Here is a 9,936-nt window from a genome sequence, read left to right on the forward strand (position 1 = left end):
GTGGGATAATAATAAAGAAAAAATGGAATAACTAAATAATTAAAGAATAACTAAATCTGAAGGCTAGTTTTGTGAAAATACCAAACCCTTATGAATTTAATTATGATAACATTTTTTAAACGTTGAAATAAAAATGGGCAAAAGATATGCTTGATTAGGAATAAGGAAAAACACAACCACAGACAGAGAAGGAGAAGAAATTAAAAAAACAACAACCTTGCAATACCTCATACAACTTCTTGGTAATAAATTTGAAAATCTAGAGGAAATACTTTCTACGTACTATACATTACCAAAACTGACCCAAGATAAAGTAGAGAACAGCCACAGAGTAATTGACACAGAGGCTTGGAAAGGTGTTTAAAGAGCTATTGTTACTAAAGAGTTATTGTTACTAACCTTTAGTAACGTCATGTCCAGATGGTTTTACTCTTCCTTAAACTCTCAACTCGAAACCATAAGAAAAGATGGAAAGGCCCCCATGACTAAAGTTATGAAGCTGGCATGATTTTAGTACCAAATTCTGGTAAAGATAATTATTTTTAAATACAACTAATCTTTTAAAAACTTCACGCAATATTATGTATGACTATAGAAACAAAATTATAAACAAAAATATAGCAAATATACTTCAATATTTTTCATGTTTCCAAACATTAATACACTACGGCCAATTTGGATTTATACATGCATTGCGTGGATGCTTCAATACTACAAAATCTGTCAACATAATTCATAACATCAATAAATTAAGGGAAAATATGTTCATATCAATAAATCCTAAAAAGGCATTTAGGAAACCTAAGAGTCATTCTTAATAAAAACTATGAATAAATTAATAATAAATGGTGACCACTTGATGATTTGAAAAATTGACCTATCAAAAACCAACAGAAAATATTTTGAATGATGAAACAAAATCATTTCAGTTAAAATCATAAATATCATACAATTCCTTCTATCTATGTTATTAACCAATATGATGTTGTAGGTTCTAGTAAATGCAGTGACAAGGCAATAAAATAATTCACAAGAACATTGGAAAAGAAGCAATAATAACATCTATATTCACTGACAATGTAATTTTACACCTAGAAAACCCCAAAAGATTCTCTTTAAGAAGAAGCTTTAATGAAAAAGAAAAATTGGAAAATTGGACGCATGTTAAAAATACAAAATTCAACAGTTTTTCTTTATATTAGCAATAAAGACCCGCAAATGAAAATAGGAAAAAAAGATTATTTTGTTTACAGTATTTCCAAAAAATCAGCGAGAGCTGGGAATAAATGTAAAATGAAAGGTAGAGGTCTAAATAAAGAAAGTGGTAAAATCATATTGAAGAAGGTAAAACAAATGCTGAATAATGAGAAGGCATAAACTTTTTGAATCAGAAAAATTTAATTTCATAAAATGTATATCTTTACAATTTTATGTTACTACTATACTGCATGGTTAATGCAATTCCAGTTAGAATCCCGTGGTAGAGAAGGATTCATCTTCCAGGGTCCATTCTCCTTCCTTTCTTAGTGAGAACCCGGGGCTATTTGTAATAACACTGTATTTTCCAGTGTTCTGGAAAAACCCACAGTTCTCCTCCTCTTTCTCCTTTACTTTCATATGAAACACTGCACTTCTGACACTTCTGGTCACCAAATGTGTAGGAAGTTTTCCCACACTAAGCAATTCTCGTGACACCAGCTGGGTGTGCTACAATTTAAGTCAATTATGACACCATTTACCTGGAGATGGCGTCAGATCCTGCAGGTTAAGGACACAGTCTCACGAGAGACTGCCCCCCACTTCCGAAGTCACCGCAAGTAGTAGATTCCCAGGTTACCCACAACTTCTGTGCAACCTGCTACAAATCAGAGGTTCCCTTTCTTTCCTCCCCCTTGGATTTGATTATCTGCTAGAGCAGCTCGCAGAACTCAAGAAACACATTTACCAATTTACTAAAGGATACGCTGAAGGATACAGAGGACGGCCAGATAAGAGACACCTAGGGTGAGATCTGGGAGGATCCAGAGCACAGGAGCTCCTGTCCCCATGGAGTTGGGGTGCATCACCCTCCGGGTAAACGGCTGCATTCACCCACCTGCAAGCTCCCCAAGCCCCATACTGTTGGGATTTGTGAAGGCTTCCTCACGTAGTCATGAGCAATTATTAACTCCATTTCTAGTCCCTCTTCTCTCTCTAGAGAATTGGGGGCGGGGTTGAAAATTCCAGGCTTCGAATCATGGCTTGGTCTTGCTGTTGACCAGCCCCCAGCCAGGAGCCACCAGGAGCGCACCCAGGGTCGCCTCAATAGAACAGAAGATGCTCCTGGCACTCTTATCACTTGGGAATTTACAAGGGTTTTAGAAGCCTTGTGTCAGGGATGGGGTCAAGGACCAAATGTATATTTCTTATTACAGATCACAGTATCACAGTATCCTTTGCTTCCCTTGCAATGGGGTGCAGTCATGTGATCAAGTTCAGGCCAGTGAGATGCAGATAGAAGTTGAGCAGTAGTCCTCCCTTATCTGCGGTTTCACCTTCCGTGGTTTCAGTTACCCACAGTCAACCACGGTCTGAAAATAAATGGAAAATTCCAGAAATAAACAAGTCATAAGTTTTAAATTTCTCACCATTCTGGGCAGTGTGCTGAAATCTCAAGCTATCCCACCTGGATATGAACCATCCCTTTGTCCAGTGTACCTTGCCCATTAGTCTCTTAGTAGCCACCTGGGTGATCCGAGCAACTGTCACGCTTATCGCAGTACTTGTGTTCAAGTGACCCTTATTTTACTTAATAGTGGCCCCAAAGCGCAAGCATAGTGATGCTGGCAATTTGGATATGCCAAAGAGAAGCTATGAGGTGCTTCCTTTAAGTGAAAAGGGGCAAGTTCTTGACTTAATAAGGAATGAAAAAAATCATGTGCTGAGGCTGCTAAGATCTACAGTAAGAACAAATCTTCTATCCGTGAAATTGTGAAAAAGGAAGAAGACATTTGTGCTAGCTTCTTTTTTTTCTTTTGGCCGCACCGTGGAATGCAGGATCTTAGTTCCCCGACCAGGGATCGAACCCGAGCCCCCCTGCAGTGGAAGCTCGAAGTCTTAACCACTGGACTGCCAAGGAAGTCCCGAGAAATTTGTGCTAGTTTTGCTGTCACAACTCAAACCACAAAAGTTACGGCCACGGTGCATGGTAAGTGCTTATTTAAATGGAAAAGGCATTAAGTTGGTACAGTAAGATACTTTGAGACCACATTCACATACCTGTTATTATCGTATAGTGTTATAATTCTATTTTATTTTTAGTTATTGTTGTTAATCTCTTACAGTGCCTAATTTATGAATTAAATTTATCATAAGTACGTATGTATAGGAACAAGCATAGTATCTTTAGGGTTTGGTACTATCCACAGTTTCAGGCATCCACTGGAGGTCTTGGAACGTATCCCCTCTGGATAACGGGGAACTGCTGTACGTGCAACTTCCATTCTTAAAAGGAGGTGGGGATGGGGTTGACCTCTGCTGGCCCATTTTCCCTTTTCTACTGGAATGTAGGTGAGTAGCACACCATCCTGCACTATGCAAATGGTAAAAACGGAAGATGGAAAAAACCTTGGTCTCTTATGCTTAAATCTGACACACTGACCCTAGACTGCTTATATTTGGCATTTTTGGCAAGAAAAGTACAAACAAAACCAAAACTCCTGTCTTGTTCAAGTCACAGGAACTTTGGCTCTTACTTACAGCACCTGAAACTATATCCTGAGCAATGTAAATCCCAACAGCGTTTTTTAACGTTATTACATAAAATCATATAAAAGTTTAAAGGGGAAAATAAATACCAATAGAAAAGTAGAAAAGTTTTCTGGTTTGTTTTGCTTTGCTTTTTAAAGAAGGGAAGGAACTACATAACTCTATAAAGCATCCAATCAAATAAATATGGCAATGGTTTGGGGATAGAAACATAGATCAGTGAAACAGTGTCGTTAGTTAAGCTAGAAAAGCGCCCAAGTACATACAAGAATGTAAAATAAGCAAATGTGATTTTTTAATTCTGTGGGGAAATGGTTCATTTAGTCAATGTGCTATCACAGCTGCCTAACTGTATGAAAGAAAGTAAAATTGTGCCGCCATCTCAAATCACATGGACATCTAAATTCCAGATGGACTGAAGACTGAAATGTAAACATAGCCATTTCCTCTGGGAAAATAAATCTAAGAGATCACGTGCAAAATTGAGAGTACCTTCCTAACCAAAGCCGGGAATTCAGAAGCTGTTAAGGAAAACTAGCTATATTTAAATAAAACTTTAAAACTTCTATGTAGGAGAAGATACAATATAGGTAAATAGAAATTATATTTGAAATCTGATGGCAAAATAAAATTATACTATACAAAGAGCTCTTACAAGTTGACAAAAAAAATGACCTACAACTCAACAGAAAAGTGGGCAAGGGGTATGAACAAGCAATTCACAGGAAAGCAACTCCAAATATTTGACATATATAATGAAAGGACATTCAAATTCACGAGTAGTGTGAAAATTGCAAGTTAAATTAACAGTGACAAAATGACTTACATCCATAATGCCAGGTTTAAGGAAGATCCTTTAAAAAAAAAAAGGAAAAGCCTTTTGCTGCAGACATGAAGAAAAGAGCATGCTCTCTAATTTGCTGGTGGAAATGTGAATATTTATAGCCTTTTGGGGAAAGCAATGTGGCAATACCTATTAAAAATAAAATAAATTGCAATCCCTCCCATGGAAATATTTTCCACAGAAAAAAAGTATCAACATATCATAAGGCCAGATGTATAAAATGTTTATATAAGGTGTTATTTGTAGAGTTAAAAAATTCATAAACATTGTATACAACTATGAATAGAGAAATTGTTCAATAATTTATGAGACATCCACTCCATGGAGTTTTAGAAAACCATCACAAACAACGAATTAGAGCTGTACTGAGCAGGAAAAAAAGATGCAAAGTAATATTCCATTTTTGTAAAACAAAGCCAGAGGACCATGTTTGTGTATGATTATATTTTATGAGCTTGGAGGAAAGCAGGGAAGAACTCACATGACGTTGGTAAGAAAGCTAAATTTGGGGCTAGTTGCTGGGCCAGCAGTTTGACAAGGACAGGAAAAGGAGGAGGGGAAAAGAGAAAGGAAAAGTAAGCTTCCAGAACACCCAACATGCGTGGCATTGTCCCATGAAAGCAGAATGATAAGGGAGTATACACAGGTAAATGTAAATGATATTAGAATTAAGAAATGACTATGAGGGACTTCCCTGGTGGTACAGAGGCTAAGACTCCACGATCCTAATGCAGGGGGCCCGGATTTGATCCCTGGTCAGGGACTAGATCCAGCACGCCATAACTAAGAGTTTGCATGCCGCATCTAAGAGCTGGCACAGACAAATAAACAAATAAATAGATAGATAGATAAATATTTTTTTAAAAAGAGAAAGGACTATGAGGCAATATAGGACTTATAATTTGTTGTAATATTAAGTAAACAGTAAATGATTACAAGGTCAGGCATAGCCTATGGTTGTGTCTAAATAAAATATGTGGAGAGGCAGACAAAGGTTGGAAATTGTAGAGCACGGCCAGTGGGGTTTTAGATTATTTCCCATCTTCTTTTCTTTTTTTAAAATTTTTATTTATTTTTTAATTTAATTTTTTTTTCTTTTTTTCTTTTTTTTGCGGTACGCGGGCCTCTCACTGTTGTGGCCTCTCCCGTTGCGGAGCACAGGCTCTGGACGCGCAGGTTCAGCGGCCATGGCTCACGGGCCTAGCTGCTCCGCGGCATGTGGGATCTTCCCAGACCGGGGCACGAACCCGTGTCCCATGCATCAGCAGGCAGACACTCAACCACTGCGCCACCAGGGAAACCCTAATTTTTATTTTATATGTGCGTATAGTTGATTTACAATGTTGTGTTAGTTTCAGGTGTACAGCAAAGTGATTCAGTTATACATATATCCATTCTTTTATTTTTTTTTGAATTTTATTTAATTTATTTATTTATACAGCAGGTTCTTATTAGTTATCCATTTTATACATATTCGTGTATACATGTCAATCCCAATCTCTCAGTTCATCCCACCACCACCTCCCACTCCCTGCCACTTTCCTCCCTTGATGTCCATACGTTGGTTCTCTACTTCAGTGTCTCTACTTCTGCCCTGAAAACCAGTTAATCTGTACCATTTTTCTAGGTTCCACATATATGTGTTAATATATGATATTTGTTTTTCTCTTTCTAACTTACTTCACTGTGTACGACAGTCTCCAGATCCATCCACATCTCTACAAATGACCCAATTTTGTTCCTTTTTACAGCTGAGTAATATTCCATTGTATATATGTACCACATCTTCTTTATCCATTCACCTGTCGATGGGCATTTAGGTTCCTTCCATGACCTGGCTATTGTAAATAGTGCTGAAATGAACTTTGGGGTGCATGTGTCTTTTTGAATTATAGTTTTCTCTGGGTATATGCCCAGTAGTGGGATTGCTAGATCATATCATAGTTCTATTTTTAGTTCTTTAAGGAACCTCCATACTGTTCTCCATAGTAGCTGTATCAATTTACATTTCCACCAACAGTGCAAGAGGGTTCCCTTTTCTTCACACCCTCTCCAGCATTTGTTGATTGTAGGTTTTCTGATGATGCCCATTCTAACTGGTGTGAGGTGATACCTCATTGTAGTTTTGATTTGCATTTCTCCAATAATTAGTGATGTTCAGCAGATTTTCATGTGCTTCTTGGCCATCTGTATGTCTTCTTTAGAGAAATGTCTATTTAGGTCTTCTGCCATGTTTTGATATGGTTGTTTGTTTTTTTAATATTGAGCTGCATGAGCAGTTTATATATTTTTGAAAATTAATCCTTTGTCCATTGATTCGTTTGCAAATATTTTCTCCCATTCTGAGGGTTGTCTTTTAAGCTTGTTTGTAGTTGCCTTTCCTTTGCAAAAGCTTTTAAGTTTCATTAGGTCCCATTTGTTTAATTTTGTTTTTATTTCCATCACACTAGGAGGTGGATCAAAAACGATCTCACTGTGATTTATGTTAAAGAGTGTTCTTCCTATGTTTTCCTCTAAGAGTTTTATACTGTCCAGTCTTACATTTAGGTCTCTAATCCATTTTGAGTTTATTTTTGTGTATGGTGTTAGGAAGTGTTCTAATTTCATTCTTTTTCATGTAGCTGTCCAGTTTTCCCAGCACCACTTATTGAAGGGACTATCTTTTCTCCATTGTATATCCTTGGTCATAGATTAGTTGACCATAGGTGCCTAGGTTTATCTCGGGGCTTTCTATCCTGTTCCATTGATCTATATTTCTGTTTTTGTGCCAGTACCATATTGTCTTCATTACTGTAGCTTTGTAGTATAGTCGGAAGTCAGGGAGTCTGATTCCTCTACCTCTGTTTTTTTCCCTCAAGACTACTTTGGCTATTCGGGGTCTTTTTTGTCTCCATACAAATTTAAAAAATTTTTGTTCTAGTTCTGTAAAACATGCCATTGGTAATTTGATAGGAACTGCATTGACTCTGTAGATTGCTTTCGGTATTATAGTCATTTTCACAATATTGAGTCTTCCAATCCAAAAACACGGTATATCTCTCCATCTGTCTGTATCATCTTTAATTTCTTTCATCAGTGTCTTATAGTTTTCTGCATACAGGCCTTTGTCTCCCTAGGTAGGTTTATTCCTAGGTATTTTATTCTTTTTGTTGCAGTGGTAAATGGGAATGTTTCCTTAATATCTCTTTCAGATTTTTCATCAATAGTGTATAGAAATGCAAGAGATTTCTGTGCATTAATTTTGTATCCTGCAACTTTACCAAATTCATTGATTAGCGCTAGTAGTTTTCTGGTGGCATCTTTAGGATTCTCTATGCATGGTATCATGTCATCTGCAAACAGTGACAGTTGTACTTCTTCTTTTCCAATTTGTGTTCTTTTCATTTCTTTTCTTCTCTGATTGCCGTGGCTAGGACTTCCAAAACTATGTTGAATAATAGTGGCAAGAGTGGACATCTTTGTCTTATTCCTGATCTTAGAGGAAATACTTTCAGTTTTTCACCATTGAGAATGACGTTTGCTGTGGGTTTGTCATATATTACCTTTATTATGTTGAGGTACCTTCCCTCTATGCCCACTTTCTGGAGCATTTTTATCATAAATGGGTGTTGAATTTTGTCAAAAGCTTTTTCTGCGTCTATTGAGATGATCATCTGGATTTTATTCTTCAATTTGTTAATATGGTGTATCACATTGATCAATTTGCCTATATTGAGGAATCGTTGCCTCCCTGGGATAAATCCCACTAGATCATGGTGTATGATCCTTTTAATATGTTGTGGGATTCTGTTTGCTAGTATTTTGTTGAGGATTTTTGTATCTATATTCATCAGTGATATTGGTCTGTAATTTTATTTTTTGTAGTATCTTTCTCTGGTTTTGGTATCAGGGTGATGGTGGCCTCATAGAATGAGTTTGGGAGTATTCCTTGCTCTGCAATTTTTTGGAAGAGTTTGAGAAGAATGGCTCTTCTCTAAATGTTTGATAGAATTCACCTGTGAAGCCATCAGGTCCTGGATTTTTTTTTTTTTTGGAAGATTTTTAAACACAGTTTCATTACTTGTGATTGGTCTGTTAATATTTTCTGTTTCTTCCTGGTTCAGTCTTGGAAGGTTATACCTTTCTAAGAATTTGTCCATTTCTTCCAGGTTGTCCATTTTATTGGCATAGAGTTGCTTGTAGTAGTCTCTTAGGATGCTTTGTATTTCTGTCATGTCTGTTGTAATTTCTCCTTTTTCAATCCTAATTTTATTGATTTGAGTCCTCTCCCTCTTTTTCTTGATGAGTCTGGCAAATGGTTTATCAATTTTGTTTATATTCTCAAAGAACCAGCTTTTAGTTTTATTGATCTTTGCTATTGTTTTCTTTGTTTCAATTTCATTTATTTCTGCTCTGGTCTTTATGATATCTTTCCTTCTACTAACTTTAGGTTTTGTATGTTCTTCTTTCTCTAGTTCCTTTAGGTGTAATATTAGATTGTTTATTTGAGATTTTTCTTGTTTCTTGAGGTAGGCTTGTATAGCTATAAACTTCCCTCTTAGAACTGCTTTTGCTGCATCCCATAGGTTTTTGATCATCGTGTTTCCACTGTCATTTCTCCCTAGGAAGTTTTTGATTTCCTTTTTTATTTATTCAGTGATCTCTTGGTTATTTAGTAACGTACTGTTTAGCTTCCATATGTTTGTGTTTTTTACGTTTTTTTCCCCTGTAATTGATTTCTAATCACATAGCATTGTGGTCAGAAAAGATGCTTGATATGATTTCAATTTTCTAAAATTTACTGAGGCTTGATTTGTGACCCAAGATGTGATCTACCCTGGAGAATGTTCCATGTGCACTTGAGAAGAAAGTGTAATCTGCTGTTTTCAGATGGAATGTCCTATAAATATCCATTAAATCTATCTGGTCTATTGTGTCATTTAAAGCTTGTGTTTCCTTATTAATTTTCTGTTTGGATGATCTGTCCATTGGTATACGTGAGGTGTTAAAGTCCCACACTATTATTGTGTTACTGTTGATTTCCTCTTTTATAGCTGTTAGCAGTTGCCTTATGTATTGTGGTGCTCCTATGTTGGGTGCATATATATTTGTAATTGTTATATCTTCTTCTTGGATTGATCCCTTGATCATTATGTAGTGTCTTCCTTGTATCTTGTAACATCCTTTATTTTAAAGTCTATTTTATCTGATATGAATGTTGCTACTCCAACTTTCTTTTGATTTCCATTTGCATGGAATATCTTTTACCATCCCCTCACTTTCAGTCTGTATGTGTCCTTAGGTCTGAAGTGGGTCTCTTATAGACAGCATCTATATGGGTCTTGTTTTTGTATCCATTCAGCAAG

The sequence above is a fragment of the Monodon monoceros genome, unplaced genomic scaffold, assembly GCF_005190385.1.
Source record: "Monodon monoceros isolate NGI ecotype Baffin Bay Population unplaced genomic scaffold, NGI_Narwhal_1 Super_Scaffold_4, whole genome shotgun sequence".
In the NCBI taxonomy this organism is placed as follows: domain Eukaryota; kingdom Metazoa; phylum Chordata; class Mammalia; order Artiodactyla; family Monodontidae; genus Monodon; species Monodon monoceros.